Source organism: Anser brachyrhynchus (genome assembly GCF_964034855.1).
Source record: "Anser brachyrhynchus genome assembly, chromosome: 2".
NCBI lineage: Eukaryota > Metazoa > Chordata > Aves > Anseriformes > Anatidae > Anser > Anser brachyrhynchus.
Genome location: NC_137695.1, coordinates 15,499,325 through 15,525,128, shown reverse-complemented (window position 1 = coordinate 15,525,128; position 25,804 = coordinate 15,499,325). Strand labels below are relative to the sequence as shown.

General features: G+C 40.5%; 1 long non-coding RNA gene across 6 annotated transcripts in view; it reads left to right on the top strand.

The window, feature by feature from the left end:
- The window catches only part of LOC308190184, a 41,727-nt gene extending 19,114 nt beyond the window's left edge, over positions 1 to 22,613 (top strand). Inside the window, exons 2-5 of one of the 6 annotated variants that reach the window (XR_013946984.1) lie at positions 4,507 to 4,835; positions 8,736 to 8,877; positions 9,984 to 11,266; positions 11,903 to 22,613. This is a non-coding gene — a long non-coding RNA (uncharacterized lncRNA). Of the gene's footprint in view, positions 1 to 4,506; positions 4,836 to 8,735; positions 8,878 to 9,983 lie in introns of all 6 variants that reach the window. The other 5 variants (XR_013946985.1, XR_013946986.1, XR_013946987.1 and 2 more) reach the window with 5 other exon arrangements.
- The last annotated feature ends 3,191 nt before the right edge of the window (positions 22,614 to 25,804 follow it).

Genomic DNA, 25,804 nt, shown 5'->3' with positions numbered 1-25,804 from the left:
ACACAAACAGTCAGAATGGCTCTGCAGTTTGGGATGCAGACACTTTGTGTGGGCTTCGTACTAGGAACAGTTACTGGGAACCACCTTTCATATGACATTTTGGGGCTGAAGTAGTTCATATTACTGCTATACTTCCCTCCTTCCTTGTAAGCCTTTTTCTGTGAAGGGTCAACCTGTCTGTTCCTACCTCAGTCTAAAGTTAGAGTTTCAAATAGTATAATAATTTTTTAGGGAAAAAAAGGAAACCTAGGCAGAGTTTAAGTTTCACACTACAAATGCCATGGCAAAGTGGCAATGCTACCTAGAAAAATAATGATCTTAAACTTCCTTTTTAAGAAAAATAGCTAAAATAAACACTGTTATAAAACGTATTGATTAAAAAATCCAGGGCAAGCCCCGATTTACTCCTCCACCCAGAGGACTGTCAGCTTTACACTGCATTATGAACAATCACAGCAAAATCAGCTAGGTACTAAATTACCAGTTCTGCCATCCACACACTTGAAATATCTTTATTTCAATGTACCATTTTCCACACCTCAGTACACTGAATTCTGTCGAGTTGTCCCATCAGCCACGAATCACCTTTTTGTGTGTGTGTAAGTCTGTGTCTCTGTCTGTGTGTATGGTGTTTTGGTTTGGTTTGGTGTTTTTTGTTTTTCACTTCAGAAATTTTACTTCAGTTGATTATCATTATTTGAACATGCATTTTTTGTGGTTTCCTTTTCCTTTCTGTCTCTAAATTGTTTAAAGAATAACCCACTGAAGGAAGTGAATGAAAACTGACATCACACTGTGTCAGATGATTAAGCATTCCAGAATTTTTATTTCAAAATATAGTGGATTATTGTCCCTTTAGACAGTGGATTTTTACTGTGTTACCACCTAATGAGAACACATGTGGTCTTCAGAGCTGAAGTCACAGAGGGGCACTGCTTTTAAATCCCATGAATTGTCTGGTAGACTTGTTATTTGCTTTCCCCTCTTCCTCCCCAGAGTTTCATAGCCTTTGAACACCTCAGAAGAAGTGCTAATGCTCTACTTCACAGAAAATGTCCTAGATACAAACTGGCCCGCTACAACAACAGCCTGAGTCCCATTGCTCCCCAGTGCCGGTCTGGCTTCACTATTTATTTTTAGCCAGATATGAGAGCGGGGAGGCAGTGAAAGGTCAGAAGAATGGCTAAAATATGTACTTAGGGGGGTCACAACTGTGGGAAGAGGAGCTCAGCCACGCCAGGCCTCTCCGCCAGCTCCCCCTGTGCTCTGATTTCTCACTCCGGGTAGGTTGGACTCTCCCACCGCACATTTGCTCAGGCTGAATCCCACCGTGGGACTGTTGCTCAGCAACAGCAGCTAGAACAATTTGTTTTTGGACCATTCGGAAGATGATTACATTTGCGGCATGTTTCCCCCCCCCTCTGGTACCTATTCCTGGATGTTGTAAATATTCATCTGAGTTTTGCATATACAGTAGTTTCCCCTTTAGGTAAAAAACATACCATCTAAATGAGCTTTTAAGAGTACTTTACTCTGATGCATGCCTACATTTCTTCTCATTCAGTAGATATAATGTTGCACATGAAATGGCTTTGTTGGGCTTCTGGGGGTTTTGTTTTGTTTTGTCTATGTCAGACGGATTTCAGCTGGAGCAGGGCCGGCCTCTTTATGACAGTGCTGCTTCATTGCTTTGTTTGAGACACATAAAACAAGTGAAGGATTTAAATAGTTGTGAACACCTGAATGACTTTAAAGCATTCTACTAAAAGATAGGTTCAGATCTCCAGATTTCCAATTTCCTTCCTAATTGTTTCTTTATCTACAAATCTTTCAGCGTCCCATCAGAAACAGATTTCCAACGCTTTTATCTTAAAAGAATTTGTATAAGGACTATAATGCAATATTCAAATCTTTGTCATACATTTGCCTGTGCTTTCACCTGCAGTAGTAATTTATTCTGAATCTTCTCCCTTTCTTACACAGAAAATACAGTTGCAATGGTCACTTGCCAGTACTGCTATCCTGACCTGGCACCCTTTTGGCAGGGCATTCTTTCATTGCTGGAGAGCAAATAAAATGTTCTTACTTTTATGTCTTTATGTACCTGCTTCATGCCAGCATATGGACATCCACCCATCCCTTCCATGCTTGGTGAGGCTAATTTAGATATCACAGCTACAAACATCCCCTATAGCCACTCCCTAATGTCTTGTCCTCAGACCTGATGGAGTACAAGAAAGGAAAGAGAGAAAAGGTGAGGGAAGAACCAAAAAAGAGTTCAGAAGTCAAATATTACTGGCTAAAACAATGATATGGATGTGTGTGCGTGCGTGCGTGTGTGTGTTTGTGTGTTTGGAGAGGTTGGGTCCCAGCCCACTGAAGCACATGGACATGTTCCTTTGTTTGCCTTCAGTACTTTGTTTTTAGCTAGGTTATGCTTCTGTACCTTACCGCCTTGGACAGGGGTAGTTTGCTTTCTGTTAGAGTAGATATATGTTGGGAATCAAGCATTTTAGCACAGCCCTTGCTACACCTATCCTGTCTCAGTACCCCCTTCTGGACTGCCAACTTACAGGTAGGGAAAAGGAAGAAAGCAGAAAACATGGCATTTCTCTCAGGTTTTCAAGGGCTCTGTTGTTAGGGGTACTGTTCTCATTGGGCTCCCCAAGGAACAGAGGATGCATCTGTTCCTCATGGGGGCTGGCTCTGGAGCTAGCACACCGTGTCCCAGTGCTCGCACCACTTCGGAGGCTCCAGCTAATCCCTCTCCTCAGCACAGCACGGCTCCTCACTCCTGCAGCTCTGCCCTGAAACCTTTAACAGGGAGCTGCTCTGCACAGAAGAAACCTTTTATGCACAGCAGCCCACAAGATACGCAGGGAGGAGGCAGGCAGGTACACAAACACACAGAGTCAAGGGGCACTAGGATAAGCTCTGCTTCAGACTCCCCTCTGTGCATGCCCAAAAACAAAAGCTATTTTTTCTTCCTAATTAGTTGTGTAAGAGCAAACACTAATGCACGGTTGACCTAAATACAAAATCATATTTTTTCTCACTTTCCTCAGTGCAATCTATATTTAGCTTTTAAGTGTACATTTTATTCTTAAACTTTTTATTATTATTATTATTATTATAAAAATGCAGGTTAAATGTTAATCAATGAGGTAATCTTCATTAAAATTTCTATATATTGATATTCAGTTCAAACCAGATATTCCCTCATTACTTTGAAGGAACAAATTGCCAACTCCTGCTTCACTGAACTCCTTGATACAACACGCATTTATCCATGCCCCATGGGGGTCATTACAATGAGATTCACCTCTCTGTGTGCACATGTATATGTTTAAAAATAACCCCCTCAAAACTTCCCTTTGGTCTTTCAGCAGGAAACATATCAAACATCAACTGCAAATTTCAGACACACATCAATATCATGCTAACGTAGTTGAGTTTCACTAAACCCAATGCCAAATTAACTTTTACAGAGCAATTACAAAATCTTATAATCATGCAAATTAGTAGTAAGCAGCTTACATCTTCCAATTAAATTGCCACCTGCTATTCTAAGATCCAAGTTAGTCGTGGTAAACTTTTTCTCCTTCCGCTTTAAAGAAAGACTCTTAATGTGGAGAGGCATCAATGTATGGATTAGCCTTCCCAGGGGCAGGGGGTCCAACTCCAAGCAAGCATAGGCAGGTTGTTACAGCAGAAGAAAAACAAGTACATACGATAGTGAGAAGAGAAAAAAGAATCAACCCTTGAGTCTTTATCAAGTTTGAATGTCCAGATGTATGTCATGAACTCAGAACCACATCCTGGCTGCATTATAAGTCCATAACCAGGCATAATCTACGCCCTTCTTCCATCCCCTCCTTATGTGAAGCAGAAAAGATGCTGTTGCCTGGACAAGGGCTGGCCTCCGACTCTGGAGATCAGCACAGTATTCCCCAGCACAGTGTCTCCCTTTCTGCTTAGTCCACAAGCAACTAGATGCACTGTGCAATTTTCCTTACAGCACAACCACACAGCACATTGCACAACTTTCTCCTAGTGCTCTGTAGGGTAGGCAGTGGGCAAAAAGGACCAGTGGCTGTAGTTCTCTTTGAGGTAAGGCAATAAGGTGAGGCCAGGCTGCTTAATGGATTTACAGAAGCAAATTAGGGTTTTAAGAGTTAATTTCCTAAGTTCACCACAGTGAAAGTGTCGTTGCTTATTACTCATTAAGTATGGGCTTTGTAGAAAAGGAGAGATTTTTCTTGCTAAAAACAGACAAAAAAAAAGAAAGAACTGCTTGGGCTTCTAAAGCAGCAAAGATGCCAAAGCTTACTGTGGCCTACAGAATTAACTACGATGATGCAAATCAAATGTCCCAGAGTAAAAGTCAGGCATGAAACATAGCAGATAATGAAAACCAGTGTCAACTCTGGAAAACATTATGGAATTAATTTTTTTTTTTTTCTTTTCTGTCTCCTTCTCTCCTCCTTACCTCCCTGCTCCCCAAAGGGTACACTCCAGATATGATTTGTGCAGCTGGGACAGGATGTGTGCATGTGTAGCGCACTGCCTGCAGTTTCCAAGAGGTCAATTATCAATGGTTGTAGCCAACAGTGCTGTTCTTCAAAATCAGTTTAGCTGACATCCATCCTGATGAGATTCATGCAGTTTTGACAGAAAGCTGTGCTCATACAGAGAGCTGCTGCTGCTTAAACTTTCGAGGCGTCATGAGCAATTTGAAGCCAGCAATCCAGGTTCTTCTCAGGGACAGCTTTTCAGGCCAGCTTGGCGGATCTCCCCAGGAGCTCAGCATTCCCTGGGCTGGACTCTGATCTCAGGTATGTTGCCCCCCTGGCAGTGTGAGTTTGATGGCTTTTCTGGAGTGGGTCCTTACTTATGCAGCCTAGTATAAGAGATCTTTCATGATGTGCAGTTCATAAAGTTGCTTGTAACTAAAAGGAGTTGGTTTTTCATTTTGTTATTTTATGTGAAAACTAAACTTCTAAAGAGAAAAAATAAACAGCTACTAAGCTGTAAAAATGAATTCTTATTTCTTCTGCCACCAACCTCACTGCAGCTGCACATAACTGCAGACATACCATGTTAAGTCCAGCACAAAAAAAAAAAAAAAAATCCCTGCAAAGGATAACAAAATCCATAGACATTTTCATTCAGACTAGGAACTCCACTGTCTTCTTTCATCTGAGACATGGCAAATGCAACAACATCAGAGGAAATGTGGATTAGACTTCTTGTCTTTGGATGCATCAGTGCTTGAAAACTCTGAATATTTTAAAGCATCTCCTTCTCAAGGATTTGCCAGTGGACTTCCATCATGACAGAGATTTTGATTCATGACTGAAGACAAGAATGTTTTTGTTGTTATATGGCTAGTTTTCACTGATGATCAGAATACCAGATGACTACAGAAATTCCTATCTTGCCTTACAGCCTGGCATTTCTAAGGATAAGCCAATATATTTGCAATCAGTAGCAGTTACAGTTTGTTTACAAGCAGTGTATCAAAGCACCTTTTCATACATGGAAACTAGGGAGAGAAAAAAAAAAACACGGTTCTTGTGCCAAATAGATGTGAAAGATTACACAGCTGCAGTGTCTTGAGGTTACAAAACTGCCAGTTTAACAAGCAAGATAAGCAGCAATGCTGATGTATTTATAGGAGTTTAGACACTTATATTGCTTTTTAAAAGAAATGTAATGAACCAATCCATAAATAGCATGGAGATCATAGGTTTATTGCCTTCTTAGCGTAATGAAAGCCTACAACATAAAAACATGCCAATAAGAAACTTCTGTGATAATGTCATTGGCAATAAGCTCTTTGGGGCAGGGACTTTGCTTCTGGCATATGCGTGCAGAGCCTAGCGCAAGGCAGCATCTGACTGGGACCTCAAGCTACTATTATAATGTAAATATTAGAAAATAGTGATAGAACTGAAATCTATACCACCTTGTGATAGGAAACAGGTCGTTATCTGGAACAACAAAAAATCAATACCTGTTTAATATTTGGGGCCTAATCTAAAGATCTTGTACATACTTCAATAAATTTTGGAGCAGGTCCTTGGACATTACAGGTGGCGGATGTGCTGGATGAAGCAACTCAAATCTATAAACAGTGCTGTAGGAAAAGCAGGAAAACACAAGGCTCTACAGGCTCACTAGCCTTTAGGGTAGTGAGATATTTTCTTGTTTATGTTAAGAAAAGGTATGTCAAACAATGACTTAAATTCTTGCTTGTATATATATCCAGCAATTTACACTGTCTGTTTCACCATTGACTGGGAAAACAAAAGAGATATAAAATTTACCACCAAAAATTCCTTCACTTTCCTTGGTCATATGTAAATGGCAACATTTTCATTTTTTTAGTGTTGTCCTAGGTTATCGAGTGGGGTGACTTTGCCTTTTCCTATCAGCCAAAATGGCTTTGTGCCATTTCTTTCATAAGGGGAGTGCTGAGATAACTGAGCTGTCACCACTGAATTCTCACCCCTCTCCATGTCATGCAGCTCTCTTCAAGAATAAAGTTATTGACTTTCCCCCTTGACCAGCCTGTGTTTTAGCAGCATAAGTGAACAACATACTAGAGGTTAAAAGTGATTTCCCTGCCAAGAACACTTTTCTGACTGGGGACTTCCTTTTGAAAATTCTGGCTCCAAGAGGAAAGTAGAAGAGAGTATGCTAAATCTTTTACCACTTAATTTTGAAAGTATCAGGATGATTCTCTCCAAAATAAATATTGGAGAGGTTCTTAAGCAATATATGCATTAGACTGTAGCTGTAGGCTGGCACTCAGCCACAGTTAGGTGGTGTTTGGTTATGGTTTCCCAGCCAACCTCTCATAAGTAAGTGTTAAAATGTGGTGTGAAAGAGTGATGAGGGAGAAGTGATGAGGGAGAAGTTGAGATTACCTCTCTGACACAAATTGCCCTACTAAGGTCAAGGGAAATGTTATTAGAAGGAAAAGTTGATCAGAATTCAATACTAAATGTAACCTAGTGACATGGAATTTCCTCTTTCAGAAATTTCAAGCCTGCATTCAAATGAGTGATGTCCCACCTAAACTGCTCTTGCTCATACTCTTCATCTAAATCCGCTGCTCTTCAGACATCTCCTAAAAATGGAAGCTCCAGTTTTTCACTTTTGAATCCTCTGATTTCCTACGAAGTCAGGGAAAGCCACTTTGCCCACAGCTCTTTCTTGGTACAACTTGCACAGCTATGGAAGACTCCCACTCAGTGTTGCTGTCACTCCGTCACTTCCATCTCTGAACAGAAGCTCAGGATCCCCAAGATGCCACTGCTGTTACATCTGCATGGGACTTTCAGATTGCTGTACATCAGTGCACATGTGTTTGTTTTCAAACTCAACAACAAATGTAACATTAAACACCCTTGACTGCTCCACTGAACAGCCTTGTCTGCCTCATGTTGCAAAACAGACCTAATTCTTAGTGTAGCTGGTTTGTGATTGAACTAATGGTGCATGCAGAATCATAATTCAGCAAAGTGAATTAAATTATCAAAGAGTCTTTTACACTCGACACTTATCACTGCCTATACAAAAACCAAAACAGTGTACTTGTGGGAGGGAAAATTTTTTTCACGCAGCTTAGAGGTGGACCGCCAGCTGTGGGCAAAGAGGAGGTAGAGCTGGCAATTCACAGAAGAGTTGAAGGGCTGGAAATATGTAAATGACAAATCTAAACAAATCAGCAGCCCTCCAAAGGAGAAGCATCAGTGGATTGCAGGAATAATTTCCTCTTGCAGATCCCATCTGTAAGGCACTGACTGTCATTCATTATCGATGTAGTTTAATAAGGGACATGAATTATTTATTTGGGATTATTTTTTTTCTTTTGGGAGCAGGGTCCTCCTGTAGTTCCTGGCTCTTTCAGGCCCGATTTTTCCAAATAAGAACCTGACTAAGGATCTCTGCATGTAAATTGAATTTTTTCTTTCAACATGTCCCCAGTGCACTCCAAAATAGCTTGCACTGTCACCTGGTCCAGGTGCCATCAAGGCAATGTAGCTGCATTTTACACAACTCACCAAATGACACATCTTCACCTGACACAGGAAAACTGTTGACTTTCAGGAACATGCAGAAAGGCATGTTTATGGAGCCTTTTCTTTCTCCCCTGAGGAAGTTATCTGAAGATTGCTATGAAGTTTTTGTTTGTTTGGCTGGGTTATTTTGTCCTGCTCAGTAGGGAAGTTATTTTCCTTACAGGATATGCTTTGGCTAATCTTTAGGGCCAGAACACATCCCAGGGGACACACAGCTGACCGATCCCAAATAACACTCTGAGTCCAAGACAAGCACTAATCTTCAATGGGTTTTGTACAGCAAAGGAGAGTATTGGCTTAGTAAACACTATCTCTTACAGGAAGTTAGCTCTGGAAAGTGTCTAGCCAATCCATCTATTTTCACAGGTTTAAAAAGCCCTTGTATTTTCTCAGCAAAATAAACAGGTCTGCACTTGGTTAAGTACGGAAATGTAAGGTGCAAGAGAAGAAGGTGCCACTCTGCCCTTCTGCCTCTGTAGAGCTAGAGACTATCTCATTCTTCTAAAATAAATAGCAACCTCGGCTTCCGTTGATCTCAGATTCTCTGTTCTTGAAAGATCATCCTTTTTTTGAAATCTTAATTCACTTCTTTTATTTATTTATATTTATATTCATATTTTTGTTTTTGTTTCTATTTCTTGACAGATTTAGGACTGGACCTGAAGTGCAGCAATTAATTTTTTACTGCAAAGCTGCTATTCAGAACTGTTGCTGAGACTACAGCCAAGTTACTCCAAATTGGAAAGATCAGAGAGTTGGAGGCTTCCAAAGCAAGATCACTTTAACTGTATCCTATCTGAAATCAGTTTGTTCCCCTTGTTTTAAAGATCTGTACAGCTGGAGATTTCACTGCCTCAGCAGATGATCTATTTCTTTCTTATCTCTACAATTTGAGAGTTTTTTTCTAAATGTCTGGACTCATTTTTCTTTGTAACCATTTAACCTATTACTTCATGACCAAGACACAACACTATATTAAGTAATAACTATATTAACAAACTTCACTGTCTGTTGATCACACTAAGCATCATTTGTTCCTTCAGTCACCCAATTAGTTGGTTTTGCTACAGCTCTGATTTTTCTTATTTCCTTTCCTCTGGCCTCTCTTCCTTTGGTCACCATCTTTCTCAGAGTGCCTCAAACTGGCAAGTCTGTTGCTGAGTCCAAATTGAGCTGTGTGGAGTGTGAAAGACAGCTTCACCTGTCTTTCCAGCTACGCTTGCTTGTACATTCCTGTAAAGGAGGAGAACATCATACAACAGATTGATGCTATTGACTCATGTTCAGATGCTGATCCGCTGTAATCTCCAGCTCTACCAAGCTGTCTGGTCCCCATTATGTATTTATGCAGATGATCAGCCCTGCCCAGGTGTATTACCCAGTGCTTCTGCCAGATGAATAACATTCTGGCCTCTAGTTTGTCAAGACTATTTTACATTCAAGGGCTGCCCTGCAGTAAATATTCTTGAAGTCCTTTCTGGGTTTCTATCGTCTGTATAATCTCTATTCTATCATCTGTTAATGAAAATACTAAGCCAAGAACAGCCCCTGTGGAGTCCCATTTGATGCACCCTTCCATTTTTATCCTGCCTGTGGGATTCACGTCTGGTCCATATTTTGTTGACCCCGGGCTGCTGATGCTGGGCAGGAGAGAACAATTTGAAATTCTGACACAACCCCTATTATTTTCTGCTTCTATTGTGTCCTAGAATACAACTAATAATAAGGCAATGAAATCATTGCCTCCAGCTGTTTCCCAATGGAATTTACCAAAAGGGTAGTGAAATGATCTCATTTAAATCCCTTTCCACACAAAGCATTGAACCGTACCAGCCAACACCAACAGTGGTTCCAGTGTGGTCATAGTGCAATTTCCTTGACAGTCCTGGACAGTTTCAGGGAGATTACAGATGGATGGGGCCCATTTGGTTCCAGCTGGATTGGAGTGCAGATGGATCCCAAATGTCAGAAAAAGGATCCTCACAGTTGAAATACTTGTAGATACTCAAATTCCCTTCGAAAGTGACAGTTCTGGAAATAACATTTTCAGTACCAGTAAATTAGCCCCAGAATGGCATTTCCTGGCATGTCCACAATCTGGATGTGGTTAGCTTGAAAGAGATGCAGAAAAAATATTGAAGCGAAGATACTATTGAACTCAGAGGTGCCCCATGGGAAAATATCTAGGCTTGTTCTCTCACGTTTTAAAGCCCTTCCTTTTGTTTAAATAGTGTTAAGATGGATACAGGTAATGAAATTTGTGGAGGCTGCTGGCTTGTGTGAAAAATAGGACAGCTATTTGGATGTGATAAAGCAACTCAGACAGACAGCTAACATAATCTACTGTGAATATTTTATTTCCTCACAGTGGAAGGATAAGTCTATTTGGACAAAGCTGTTCAGCCTCTGACTCTGGTGGTGGCATGTGGTAGGAGCACTGCAAAGAATTAATTGTCCAGCTAAAGCCCTGTGATATTTGACAGTGCTCAGCATTTTGCAGGACTGGATAACAGCTGGTAGGAAGAATATCTTGAAGTGAAGGGTTAAGAAGATAATCAAGCATGTTTTCCTAAAAGCAAACTGAGCTCAAATGCACTGAAGGACCTGAAGCCGGTGCTACCACCAGGACTGCCAACACCAGCGGGCTGAGAAACCTCTCCTCCCTGGGGTGCTCCCGAGCACCTACAAAATGCCTGGCAAATTCCAGCACTGATAAATGCAGCCATAAGCACAGCAGGTTCAAGCCAGGATTTTCTCCACGCAGGCAGAGAAGAAAGAAAACTGCTAAAATTCCTGCTGATATCAAAGGAAAATCCTCAGAGATTTCTGCCAGTTAGCTCATTCTGTACTGTCCCTTTCTATAATGGAGCCGGGAACAGAGATATGCATCAAATATAGACCAGCTGCTCAGAAGTACATGCAGATACCAACACTTTAATCACTTTTATAGGTAATGCTTTATGTCAGTTCCCAGTAGGGACTGTAGCCTGGACTATAATTTTGAATGAAAGACCTCAAATTCAAGATTAGTTTTGAATGTGTGTGGGAGAGAAAACAAGAGATATCTCCTTTATGTGCTGTCCAAATTGTTTATATTTGGGCTGAGTGATCTGCTGAGCAGATGGCTAAATAATTTCCAAGCTCGCCATAGGAGGCTGAATCCTCTATGTTTGCAGGTATGCACATATAGATACAGTATACCTCCCTCTACTTTAGCACTTACTGTGAGATGCTTCAGTAGGCCTCTGAGCTGCACACAGGGCACCTCTGTGTCCTGGCTGCCTGTCTACAGGAGCCTTCCCTGGGTCTTCTGTGTAACAGACAGACTAGTGAAATAGTCTACCACACAGAAAAGCAAAATATTTCAGTCTAAAAATTGATGCATGTTACCTGTTATGATATATGAACTATGGTAGTCCAAGATGCAATGCATGCATTGCTTTAAGCTCATAAGAACATCAGTGGATATTTAACAGATTTAACTTTTTTTTTCTTTTTTTTTTTTTTTTTAATTACATGAAAGGAATGTTTTTCTCCATTCTAATTTAAATAAGAGCATTGAGTGACATTTTCTCTAATCTGGAAATAAAATATGGCAGAACCTCACTCAACTTGTGCATAAGAAAATGGATGCCTTACTCCTGTTACAGAGGTAAAGCATGGCGTAGTAAACTATACAGAGGATATAACATCACTGAAGTAGTTCACCTACATCTTTGTGGTCTTTTCCATGACTACTGCTACAACACTAAAAAGGAGTTTAACTGGTAAAAATCACTGTATTCTGTACTTATCTCTCATTTTGTGATTAGACTCGGCAAAACCACACCCAGAGAGTGGTGGTTAATGTCTCTATGTCCAGGTGGAGGCCAGTGACGAGCGGTGTCCTTCAGGGGTCTGTCCTGGAACCAGTACTGTTCAACAACATAGACAGCAAGATTGAGGGCACCCTCTGCAAGTTTGCAGGTAACACCAAGCTGAATGGTGCAGTCAGTACAACATAAGGAGGGAATGCCATCCAAAGGGACCTGGACAGTCTTGAGAAGTGGGCCCATGTGAACCTCATGAAGTTCAAGTCCAAGTGCAAGGTGCTGTACCTGGGTCGGGGCAATCCCAGACATGAGTACAGACTGGGAGAAGAACTCACTGGGAGCAGCCCTGCAGAGAAGGATTTGGGGGTTCTGGTAGACGAAAAACTTGACATGAGCCAGCAGTATGTGCTTGCAGCCCTGACGGCCAACTGCATCCTGGGGTGCATCAACAGAGAGGTGGCCAGCAGGGGAGGGAGGTGATTGTCCCCCCCTGCTCTGCCCTTGTGAGGCCCCACTTGGAGTCCTGCAACCAGGTCTGGGGCCCCCAGCACAAGAAGGATGTGGAGCTGTTAGAACGGATCCAGAGAAGGGCCACGAGGATGATCAGAGGGCTGGAGCACGTCTTCTGTGAAGAAAGGCTGAGAGAGCTGGGGATGTTCAGCCTGAAGAAGAGAAGGCTCCGGTGAGACCTCACTGCAGCTTTTCAATACTTAAGAGGGGCTTATAAAAAACATGGGGAACAACATTTTGTTCCAGCAAATAATGCTAGGACAAGGAGGAATGGTTTTAAACTAGAAGAGGTTGGAACCAGATGATTCCAGATGAAGCCATTCTATGTTTCTATGATTTATTTGCTTATTTTTAGCATCAAAACTGTCTTGTTAGCAGGACCCTGGCACATGAGATGATCATGCTCTTGAACTTCAGAATTTGGGAAGTCCTGCACCGGATCTTACTGCCTTCTTCAGCAGCAGTTTGCCAACCAGTACCCTACCCCCATACTAACTAGATACTAGACCTGTTTTACAAGAGGTATTTTAACATTTTACTATCAAACTGCCTTATTGAGGGTGCATGTTGACTCACCATTTTTTATTATTAATCTATGTATTTTTCTTGCTGCTAGAAGGGATTATTTGCAGATGTTAACATATTTATTTTTTTTCTTGGGTTTAGTATTCATGTTTTGAACCTGAAGTTCCATGGCTAATTCCATGAACATGATTGCCACAACATACACTCCAGTTTTAGCTGATTATTTTCTTTTAACATTGTCATTAACAGAGCATCTCCATTTTATAGAAGTGAAGTGTCTCCCTTAGACCCTTCATAACCTGAGCTGTATCCCATCAGAGAGCACTTCATCCTCTTATGCTTCTAGAAAAATGCCATCCGTGTTCTAAATATCAATAGAGCTGGAAGTAAGCAACATCAAAATCTCCAAGACAACACAAAGATACAACAAATCAAAGGCAAAATAGTAATGGTTCGATTAGACTTTTAAATAGGATATTAAAATGAGGTTTGTAGTTAAGTACAATTGTCTCTCTGAATTTGGCAGGGAAATCATTAACCAAATGATGTTAAATTTGCACAGATTGTTGAATAAATGAGTAAGACTTGCTCTTCATGGCAGCAAACCAACCAAAAACACATACACACAAAGAATTGCTAGCAGTCCATACGAACAAATAGCTTGCACTAGGATGAGACTGTTTTTCAAAGATCAGTAGTTGAATAGTTACTACTATCATCAGCTAGCCCTCCACATGGAGCAGCCCTCCAAAAGTCTGTGCAATTGTGTGTGTGTGTGTTGAGGGGGAGCACATGTTCCTGTGTAATAATCTAAGGTTTCTTGAATTTTTAAAGAATGGGTGCCATTAACTGTATTGATATTACTTAGAGTTTATAGATATATGTTCAAGATGCCACATCTTAAAAGCTACATAATTTTGCATACTTGTTTATCTTGTTATTTTGGTATAGATACTTCCTCTCTCTGCTAGAATATATCCAGAGAAGTCCAGGTGTCTGGATACACAGATACAAACAATGTGGGGATTTCTACGAAAAATGGAATCATTCAAAAAGTACTTTATAAAGCTCAACTTATGAGGCATTCAACAACAGCTTTGCGTTTTATCATTGATTTGGCTTTAGCTATGACTAGCAATAAATATTCAAAATATTTTTATAACTGGGCTGTGATTTCTTTTAATGAAAAACTTATTTTCTAAAATCCATCAACTTCTGGATATGTATCACCTGGAGGTAAAGATTAATATACAGTGAAGTATGTGTAAGAAAGCCAGAGGAATAAACAACATCTAGGTGTAACCTTTCTTCCAAAGGTGAAATGTAATTTTAATTAAGTCTTTAAAATAGGATTATTTGTTATCATGTATTATACTGGTACTCATTGGATTAACATTGTACAAAAAGCAGGGAAAAGGCAGTCCTTCATCATAGGCATGTGCAGCCTAAAACTGAAATGAGATTCCAGTTCTCTTCTAGGCATACGTAGTGGTTACTTATGGGGTAGTCCCAGTCCAGGTAATCATCTCTCAGTCAGAGCAGGAAAATTATTATCAGATCCTCTAGACATTTACAAATCAGCTATATGTCTGCTAATATATAAAACAGGCCAGGATGATGAGGGACACATAACAGCTCATGTGCATATATCAGAACTCCTTGGAAACGTTGCTTGACTCTTGTTGCCCACTGGGAACAATCTCCATCCCACCCTGTTCTCTATATCTCCATCCACAAAAAGTGACGGCTGGCATGGCAGAAGCAGTCTAGTCATTTAACAATATCAACAACTGTGGATGACTGCTTGGTCCTTATTCATTGGTATAGACATGGCTAAAATAGGCAGAAGTGGGAGATGGTGATGACAGATGGGCGTGAGTTAAAGTTGAGACGTGAAATGAGAGACCTTGGTGGTAGGCTGGTGAACACATGTACATATACAGAGGTCCATGGAGAGATGTTTTCTTTTGGAAACTGGAAAATCAAAAAGAAGTATGAGCTGAAGCTAATGGTGACTGAATGGAGGGGAAAGAGGAGAGTCCAACAAGCTAAAGGTCAGACTGGAACTTACAGGTGGGTGGGAGATGCAGCACAGATACACACTTGAAATAACAAATTCTCAAAAGTGATTTCCCCCAAGTATTTCCAGCAATGAAATAACCACACTGGTCAATGCCTATGATGTGATCTCATTCGCAGAAGTACAGTTCCAGTTTCAAATACCCTCATAAAGTGGTTATGTCATAGACATGCTTCCAACTTTACAATTGAAATAGAGTCAAAAAACAGCCTCTCTACCAGCATAGACTAATGAAGCATATTGGAGAAAAGACCTTCCCCACACAGTAATAAAACTAGCATAATGCCCCTAGAGGAAATAAAGGAGTTGGGGTTATAGTTAAAGTTGTGCTGTATTGAAAAGCATTGATATTTCCATTCCAAGGACTATAGCACATCCATTTAAAATATCTAGGTTCACAAGGCAACTCAATAAAGCAGTTCAACTCCAGTGAGTTCAGTGGAGTTGTGCCAGCCATGGATTTGGCCTCCTGACTGTAAAATGTGGTCGGTTAAGGTGTGAATGATATGAAGTTTCAGATCCAAGTAAATATCAGACAACAGCAACTGTATTCCAGAGTTCACCTGCAGACTCTGCAAGAAGAGAAGACCCTTTTCTATTTGAACAATACTGGGATGATTGTAATATCTGAAAATTAAAGAGAGAAAAAAGGCAAATAAAATGCTAAATGGCAGAAGAGAGAAGAGACAAACCGCACTAGGAAAATGACACACAATGGGCCAAATTTATTGAACAATACGCAATAGTATGGGAATCTGATATTTATTTTCAGTGCTGAATATGCACGATACATCTAATATGCTCAAGATGCATTATTCAATCTGCAGCAGCTGTCTTTGTACAGAACTCTGCAGAAAAAGTCAAAAGGAGCAATGTACAATAAAACAACCACACTAAGCACCTTGCTATGTCCCCGGCTAGCTGTCACAACACTCCTTCCTTCTATTCAAATGCATCACGTAGCTGATTTTTTTCCAAATAACATTGTTAACTGTTTCACAGGAAAGAAAAGACAGGCAAAGGAGAATAACCCCTTTGTGTGAAATGATCTGTACCCAATAACATTTCCACAGGAAGAAATAACTATTTGTTGTTAAACTATCAACTCAAAACAATGAAACATCAAAGACTCAAACCTAAGTGAATTGTTTGGTATTTTCCCCAAGAAGCTGGATCCATTTCAGAACTAGATCTGCGCTGACACCCTACTTCTGGAAAGCATCATTATTCATTTGTGTTTTGCCTTGGAGTAGGAATGGATGTAAGCCTGAGTTTCCGTGACTTAGAAGAAGAAACTATTGTGACACAGGCCATAAAAAAGTACAAAAAATGAAAAAGAAGCTGCAGCTAATGGCCACTAAATCTGCTCTTGGTTGCAACCACTTTGCAGTTGAGGAGAAACAGCATCCTTTCCAATCTCTTACTTCTCTTAATGCCCTCACACTGTCCTTTCCTTATGACATCTTTGCCATTTGTTCCATTTCTGCATTTATGAACTTAGTTTGACTGTCTCCTCTAGTTGCATTAGATGTATGTAATCCCGCCTGTCCTATTTTAAAGTCAGAAAACATGAACCAATGGTCAGAGCATGTGTCAGATTTTCCAGGTGGTTTTCTTCTGTTTCTGTCACCATGTTGTTGTGGCTTCCTCTGTATTGCCATCTTTTACGCTCATCACTGCTAAGAACATTGTTAAACTGAAACACAATGCTTGTTTACAGGGAGACATACAGGAAAATTAGATACAGATTAACCAAAGCAATGCTTGTTTACAGGGATACATGCAGGAAAATTAGATACAGATTCACCGAAGTCAAAGATCCACTTCTGGAGGTAGCAGTGCCACCTACAGATGCTGCGGCTCCCGAAGGCTCCCAGCTGGTGGTCAGAAATAACCATCCTGCTCAGGGAAAACATGATGTGAAAACTGCCTAACCCATGTGAACATAGATCAGATGGGTTGTCTCACCTTCAGGAATGTGCCGTCGTTCTCAGAGCATCTCATTCAGGGAGCACAAAACGAAGGGCTCCTAGATTTCACCGTAAACTAGAGGGAAAAGATGCCCTCAGGCTGCAGGGACACATGTGGAGAGGAGCAGCAGCTGCTTTGAAGAGTGGGGTGCGCAGATAGGAGCTGGGTTTCTGACAGGTAGTAAAGATGGATTTTTATTGGGGTTTGTAGCTGAACCAAGCTACCACTGAACCAGAGCTGGTGAGAGGAGTTTACTATCCCCTCCCTGAGGTGAGCTTGCTGTGAGTTCATCTGTAGTTCTGCAAGGGAACCATTTGTTATTGCATTGCAGGTTTCCGTAAGACGGCAGCACGGCAGAAGCCTTCTTGCTTCTTTTGCTCTGGGTCAGAAGGAACCTTGAAGAAGACAGGTTCTGGGAAAACAACGGAGCCTGGTGGGGCATGGAAGGCTTATGGAGCACAGGATGAACATGAGGGAGACAGTAAGGGAGGACAGAACCAGAAGTACCGAGACACCATTAAGAAGTGCAGGGAACAGAGGTGCAGCAGAGATTACAGGGAAAAAAATAAAATAAAGAAAAAAAAAAAAGATTTTGGGGGAGTACCAAAATTTGGTGCAACTTAGTAGAACATTGATGAAGTTCAGAGTAACCCCTGCCAGCAAGCCTCTGTCTGGACATGGTGCAGGCGGAAGTTAATTTACAAACTCTCACTTTTACTACATCTCATTCTAGACTTCCTCCATGGTAAGAAGCTTGTTCCTTCAGCTTATGTTCAAATAAAAAATATGGTTTTCAATTTTAAAAATATGGTTTTGGTCTTTTGGGCAGCTTACTCCAAGGAGAAGATACTGGCAAATGACGAGCAGCAAAGAGCTGAGGGAGTGATCATCTTCACCTGTCAGAGCTGCCTGTGATGAACATTTGTCCGTGACCTAAATTGCTTTCAGCTCCTGTGTGGACTTTCTCATTCAGAAATAAAGTCTGGAAGATCAGAGCACCACCTGGGCACCTGTGACATGCTAAGGTATCACAACTAAAGTTTGCTAGCTGCTGGGTATGCTGTAGCAAGCATCACATCTGCTCCTGCACACGCTGAAGTTGGAGTTAGCAGATAGGCATGTGTGGCCAGGATAGCCCCAAAGAAAGGCACTGCTCAAACTGCGGGGCTCCCCTAGTCACCAGGCACTGCATTCAAAATCCCCATGGGCCAGGTAAATTAGGATGAATAATGTCACATCTGTTCTAATGTTGAATTAGTGTACCCATGCACTAATTCAGTTTAGAGTGTTAGCTAAATCTCTTTTTTTTTTTTTCCTTTTTTTTTTCCCTGCTTCTAGTTAATCTTGATTAATTGCTTTGTATTTTCAATTATTGTGGGCAAAACCAAAATGAGTGTAAGTTTGAATTCTTTTTGGATATATATTCTATATACATTAGGAGAAGCATTTTTGTTTTCAGCTCTTTCAAAACCAGCAAGGATAAAATCACATTTCTGCAGCATTTTCACTTATTTCTAATGAATTTAATGTAGTACCCTTTTATACAGCAAAACAGAGCCACAGAAAATTCGACATTTCATCCTTCTACAAAGCAGGAGGAAAAAAAATTACCAGCTAACTTAGATTTGCTGAAGCTCTAGCTTTTGTAACACATAAATGACTGACACAGTAAAGAGATTGCACAAAGTTTCACTGAGTTTCAACAGAAGGACAGATTTATTCCTGACATAACTCAAGCAAAGTTAAGGGAAGAGTCTGGCTTGGAGACTCTGAGTGGATTTCTACAATTTATGGTTTACAAATCCACCCTAATCCTTGTCCTTCCTATCAGTTATGGGCTACTCGCAGGCAATAAGTATCTGTCACATTGCCAAAGAACAGTTGTTTATCTAGTTTTAAGTGAGTTTGGGAGTCCACTTGTTTGTTTTTACAGGAGGTATGATGGATGCAATTACAGGAACAATAATATGCATGGTTACAGCATAACTGCTCTGCGGATCAGACAACAGAGAAGCCATCCATCTTCCATGCATGCAACCACCGCGACTGTTACCTCCAAGTGAATGAGATCTCTCCAAAAATGTGCAGAAATTTATCTTTACAAAGTTTGGGGTCAACACAGATTAAATCATACCCCAGCATGCCTGTGGTATTAGAGTAGCAGGAAGGGAGAGTCAATTTCTACTTTACTATGGGATGATTTATGTCTGGGGAATTCCCTCAACTCCCCTGTTTACTGCTTGGGCATGAACATTTGGTATTATTGTCAGTACCAGGTCTCTGTCTAGGCAGAGGATGTTGCGCTCCTCCATCACAAGACTCAATATTTAAGCAATCAGATCTGGTCCTTCTGCATCAAGCAACAAATTGATTTTGATCTTTTTTCTGCACATTCACCTGTACACAGCAGATAAATTTCCCCTCTGTATCTCCCTCCTCTATAAGATGTGCTCTGCTGGGCACTCTTGCACTAGATGTGTGCAAATCCTGATTTGTCTTGTCTTCACTGACATATGCTCTCTCCCAGCACTTTTAGGGCCTGCAACCTTTTCTTCTGTCTAGACTCTATCGTTTGATTTATTCTCCAATTTGATTTCATTTCTGATTTAATAGCTCTCTCACTTGCACCTGCCCTTTTATTTTGTTATTTTTTTCTCACCTCTTTACTATTTGACCTTTCCTAGACCTTATTCAAAAGACATATATCGCACTTTCTATTGCCATATTGCTCTTTCTCGTCTTTTTTCCCAGTCCCTCTCCAACCTTGCAGTTCACTCAAAGAAGAGAGGTAGGGGAAGTGAGGCTGACAAGGCTGACACTGACTTCCACGAGACTTGATTTAGGCTCACCACAGTCTTGAAAAATAATGGGAAGCTGTTTAGGGATCAGTCCTGCAAAATCTGGGAAACAGTGAGAAGCTGCACAATCCTGGGATCAGACACAAGCAGAACTGCATTATGCATATTTATAATCACTTCTGCATCCTTTTAATGTTATATGATCAAACTTAAGGTTCTTGTGAGTTACATTTTACTATATAATACTGTGTATTAAATTGAGTGAAGACTGAAAACATAAGAGTAGAAAGTATGGGTGGATGTCAGGATTTGGCCCAGTGTTGAAAAGGAGGATTTTTTTCCAAAAAAAAAAATAACCTTCACCATAAAGAGGTTCCACCACATTTAGGGAATTCCTATTCTCAGTGTTAGCCCTGCTGACCAGCACAGAAGCATGAATGAAACAGCCTTCCATAGACAAGAAAGGCATTGTACACAGAAATAATTGGAAAACCAAGTTCTGTTACCATGATAGATTTGTGTAGTAACAGCCAAAGATGATAAATTTCACAAGTTAGTCAGGGCTAAATTGGTAAATCATGCAATCAGTTATGGGTTAAATATTACCAGAAGATACTCTCTGAGAAAAAGGACAAAGTTGATTACATTCTTTCAAATTACTCCCAGATGTTAAAATGTGCGTTCCAATGAAAATAATTATATATTCCATAAACCTGAACACCAAGTTAAAGAAATTGTAGTGAAAATTACAGAGTAACAATCTAGGCCCATGGCCATTTTTTCTCTCTAAAGACAAACAAGAAAACTTCACACATCCTGAGAGCTGTTGAAGTGAAAAATTCTGAATTTAAGAGATTTCATGCTTAATGCATTAACTATAATCTTTTCACTCTAGGCTAAAATACGGTAATTTTTGCACTTTTTGTGACACCGTGATTTATAAGAAACATTTCCTTTTCCTATGGCTTGCAATGTATGCTTTGGAACTGAGGAGCAGAGTCTCAAAGCTGTTTAATGCCGTAACTGTAAATGTCAGTGGCATTGAGGCACATTTACTACACACACCTCACCTGAATATTTCTGTGGAGCAGCTTGTCCCTATTTAATGCACCCTTCTCATTTATTCTTCTTTAGTCTTCTTTGAAGAATTGACAACTCCATGTGCACAAAAACATTCAGGTTATCAGTTCATCCCTCACATAGCAGAGACTACTTATAAATGATTAGACTAAAAATAATGTCTACTTCTTATAATTTAACTTCTATAAGAAGTCTATAAGAATTCTTGGAATACTAGTCCTGGTTTCAATATTTGCTTCTTTGCTGATTTCCTGTTGTTTTCTAGATTAGAGCTAGAATTCTAATCTAGTCCCAAAGTAAGACTTTCAGAGAATATCAAATGAATGGAGCTTCTGGGAACTGGTAGCATCATAACCACTTCAAAATGGAATTAAAATAGACACTTCGTCATTCAATATCTTCCTTATTAAAGCTGTGAGAATTACTTTTGAACTGCCTGGTTAACTAATTAATGGACTCATAGGTAAATGTTTGTCCAACAGTTAATTCCTTGATTACTTTTCTTTTTTGCTTGTAACAGTTATATGAATCTCTGAGTGACTTCTCAATAATGAAATTTGCTGGCAAATGTACTTCTTAATTAGATGTCTGAAGAAGACATACTGAGCACATCTCAGATAGGGACCCCACTTGTGACTGAGCATATGCAGAGCTGTGGTCAGTGCTTAAAATTGTTATTGAAGAATGTGAGAATAAGACTTCTAAAAACTTTTATTAATTATTTGTAGTAATTAATGGCCTTATCAATAGTGCAGACCAGATTTCAACTGCAAGACAACCAGAAGACCACAAGACAGAAAACACCACACACAATTTTTCATCTCTAAGTAAATTTCCTCCTCTGATTTTTTCCTTGTATATCATCCTTGATGGCATTGTTATTATGGTTATTATGACAGTTTTAATGCCAAGAATAAGTAAAGAAAAGATAGAGAAGTGTAAATGCTGTTTTAAAAAGATAAGATTGCTCTTCTCAGAAATGTGGTTTGCTAAGCATGCATATATATTTCAAATACCTCATACTGACCATAGGCTAGCTCTAATAACTAAAAGCTAGCTATCCACGTCAGTGTTAATGACTTCATGTCTTCTTTATGACCAGTGGAGAAAAACAGGAACCATCAGACAGTAATCCTTTGGACTTGGCTTTGGTGTCTAAGATGGCTCAGATCTTGGGGATCTGGGAATGAGATGAGGCACCTCCTAAGGTGACTCTTCTCCTCCTTTACCTACGAAAAGCACTTATGGTAACTAGCTCATGCTAACTTTTGATGCTTGCCTTGGGGTGGATGACCCCAGTATCCCAACTGGAGCTACAGATAGGTGCTCCATGCCTGACCAGAGCTTTGGAGGCCATGGGGACACCCCCAAAGCTACAGAGTCTTTGACACCACTGGAAGGTTATTTTGTGAATCAACGGTTGGGAGAACTGGTGTCCATGCAGAGTCTGAGAGCAATGTGGAGAAATTACACTTAGCTGAAAATCCCACTAACTTGTTGCAGTTAAGAATGTGTCATGTTCAAACTGATGTTTTCAAATGAACAGATAAATTAGTGGTGGTACTTTTGAAGTGGTATCATCTTCACCAGTCATAAAAATTCCGTTAGTTACCTGACAGAATTGCTTATATTTTTCTTTAAGTGCTGACAAATATATTTTCTGAGATCAAAATGATATTGTTTTCCCTTGAGTGTACTAATGTTTTATTTATATATATAGATTTATTTTTTTTAAATCTCTCTGATATTTAAGGAGTTTATGAGTTTTGCTTTGGGTTTGTTTTTTTCTTAGTAAAGGTTTCTTTTAATCAAATGTGAGTATTAACTATTTATTAGCTATGGTCAAAAATAAACTTTCGGATCTGGAGGGCAAACACATTGTAAAGCTCTCACAGTTTAATCCTGGATTATGCAAACACTCAAATACAAGGAAGCTCATTTAAGCAAGAGGAGCCGCAGGCCTGGGAAGGCTTGGGGCAGCTCTCCCTCAGCTCAATTCCCAGACATCTGCAAATCTGGATCTGTGTTTAGGAAAGGGGTGCCCAACCTTTCACAGAACAAGAGCCAAGAAAAGCAAAGGTACAAAGAGCCCCTGGCAGCAGTACTGGTACCATCACTGGCAGCAGGAGCTGTTTTTCCTTGCCAGACCATGCACATGGACCAGGGAGCTCTGTGCTCGGTATTTCCAGCACTGCCTCACCATCCCAGCTTATGCAACAAGCCTATGCCACCACCCATCCTCATGGCCTTCCCAACAATCCACAAACAGGCAACGTTGACCATGACACCCCGGCTTATCCAGTTCCCACCCCTCCATGCCATCCTTCATGAATCATATGACCATAGAATGGTTTGGGTTGGAAAGAACCTTAAAGATCATCTAATTCCATCCCCTCTGCCATGGGAAGGGACACCTCCTACCAGACCAAATTGCTCAAAGCCCCATCCAACCTGGCCTTGAGCACTTCCAGGGATGGGGCATCCACAGCTTCTCTAAAGTTGAAGACCATCATTCCCAGCAATGTTTTTGCCTCCCATCAGCCCAAATCAGACCCTGTTTCTGCTTCACCCTGTTCTATTTGGGTGTGTTTGTTTGTTTGTTTGTTTGTTTTTGTTTGTTTGTTTGGTTGGTTGGTTGGTTTTGCTTTGCTTTGTTTTTCAGCCAGAATGGCAGAATTTTTCTTTTCCTAACTTTTAAAAATATCTTTAAGGAGCTTAGAGGAAGCAGTTATGAAATGTTAAGTTTTTGTTTACTGTTCAATGGACATAACTTTTCAATAGTATATTGTTCAGAGTTGCCAGCAGCAATACAGGCAAGGAAAACAAAGTGTCATTCTCCATAAATGCATGTTGAAGTGAAAAGTAAACTTTCAGTGATCCAGACCATAAAAATGCAAGATAAGAGGCTGCCATTGAAAAAAGTGGTCTATTAAATTAAGATGCTACTAGGTGTCATTGTGACTCTGTGGGTAGCATGTCTGCCTTACAGCCAACTACTTGCAGGTTCAAGTCCCATACTGGCACCTTGGCTCACATCCAGTGTGCTGCAGTAATAAGCAGCGTGTGACACTTTCAAAGGTGTCATCCTTCAGAGGAAATGTTAAACCTACTGTCCTTCTGCCAGCTCTCCAGTTGGAAATTAAAGATCCCCCAAGTACCTTTTGAATACAGTGAGTAATAACCTTGGGGCCCTGGCCAAGATTCCCTCTCTCAATAAAAAGAATTTGTAATGGCCGGTGCATATTTCAAAAAATAGCAGAAATCACATAAACCAATGGAAAAGCATCATTAAAGATGGTGTGCTGCCTTTATGTATTTTTTAAAATAGAAAGTCGCCTATTTGATTAAGTGTCAATAGAATTTTTAAACAGCTGCTATAAATTGTCTATACATGGACACTCAAAAATACAAAGGTCAACTTCCATCTGCTACATAGCTTTAGGAAACAGCTAACTCCCATGCCCATCTTTGAAAAACACAGCCCAGGTTCATGAAGGTCCATGAAAAATGTCTAACAAGACTGTATTTTGGAACAAATCTTCAGTGCAGAGGACCACAGCAACATTTGTGGACTACTAAGTGTGAAGATACTGAGGAGTAGTGCTGCTGCACTCTCAACGTACCATAAGCACTTACATTTCCAAATATATTTTTGCACTGCGGACTGTTAACCTGTCTTTCTGGTATTCACATGCCATTAAATCTCCCTTTGAGACATTTTCTGAACAGCAGGAATCATAGCAAGGTTATTTAATGGCAATGAGCAAATATTTACCAGTGGTGTATGTATATAAGTGTGAAAGAGATTGTTAGCATCCCTTGTGTTGGTCAAGTGAAGCAGGACAGGCCCTGAACTAATTCATCTATCCTCCACTAGCCCTGAAAAGGTAACCTGAAATACAGTAGTTTACTGTGCCAAGAGAGTATAAACTATTTGGGAATAGTTGTTCCCAGATGTTGAGACCAACCTTTCTCCCAGCTGATTGCCTCTCAGCAGCTCCACTCTGAGCAGGGGCTTCCTCTCTCCTTGTGATGTGCCACCCAGCTGGCACCCAGGTGGGCAAAGCAGCAAAGAGACATAGGACCTTAATCCCAAGATTTCTTGTCAGGAATCCTTATGAGAGCCATGGACAGATCATGTTAAAGGGTAAGAGCTTTAATCTACTTCTGTCCTCCCTGCTTCCTGATTGTAATGGGCTCCCAGCTCTGCAAAATGGCTTGATGATGCCACTCCTCACAAATCGTATTCCCTAACTTGAGCAAATAAAAATTAGCAGCCTGTTTTTCAGTCAGCCTGAAGTCACTCCACAATGGGCAGGGAGAAAGTATTTCTAGACAGCAATTCATCTCCTGAAGGATATACCTAAGACAGGTCAGAGGAATTTGTTCTCTTGACTGCCAAGGAGACAGGAGTGACTCACACAGACTTTGACCTGAGACAAAACAATTTGACCCCTACATGCCAAAAACCTCCCAATTTCAAGTGAGGAGATTCTGCCTATGCAGAGGGAGGAAGGATGAGTTGCCAGGGCACAAAAGGCTGCAATGATGCACCAGGCTCTCCTTTGTGTACTTCACCATTGATGTATTTTACCACTTTTTCTTTGGAAACACAGAATATACAGTGAGGCCCTGAATTCCTATGTATGTTATGGAGAGCTTGCCTGTACTGTCAGTCATGTAATTTTGTTGTATTTTTTTGTGGTATTTTTTCTTCAAGAAGGCAACAAAATGAGCTCCCCTGATGGTGTCTGGACTCAGCAGCAGTCCTGCATAGTACTGGGTAGATGTGTGCCAAAGATTTCCCGTTGTCGCCCACTCATTCTCACAAATGTATTTTTGATACAGCTAGAAAGGTTGGTTGTTGTGGTTTCTTGCTCCGAAGTTTCCCCTCTCTCTGATCACTGGCCTCTCATGAAAATGAATGGTAGGAGCAGA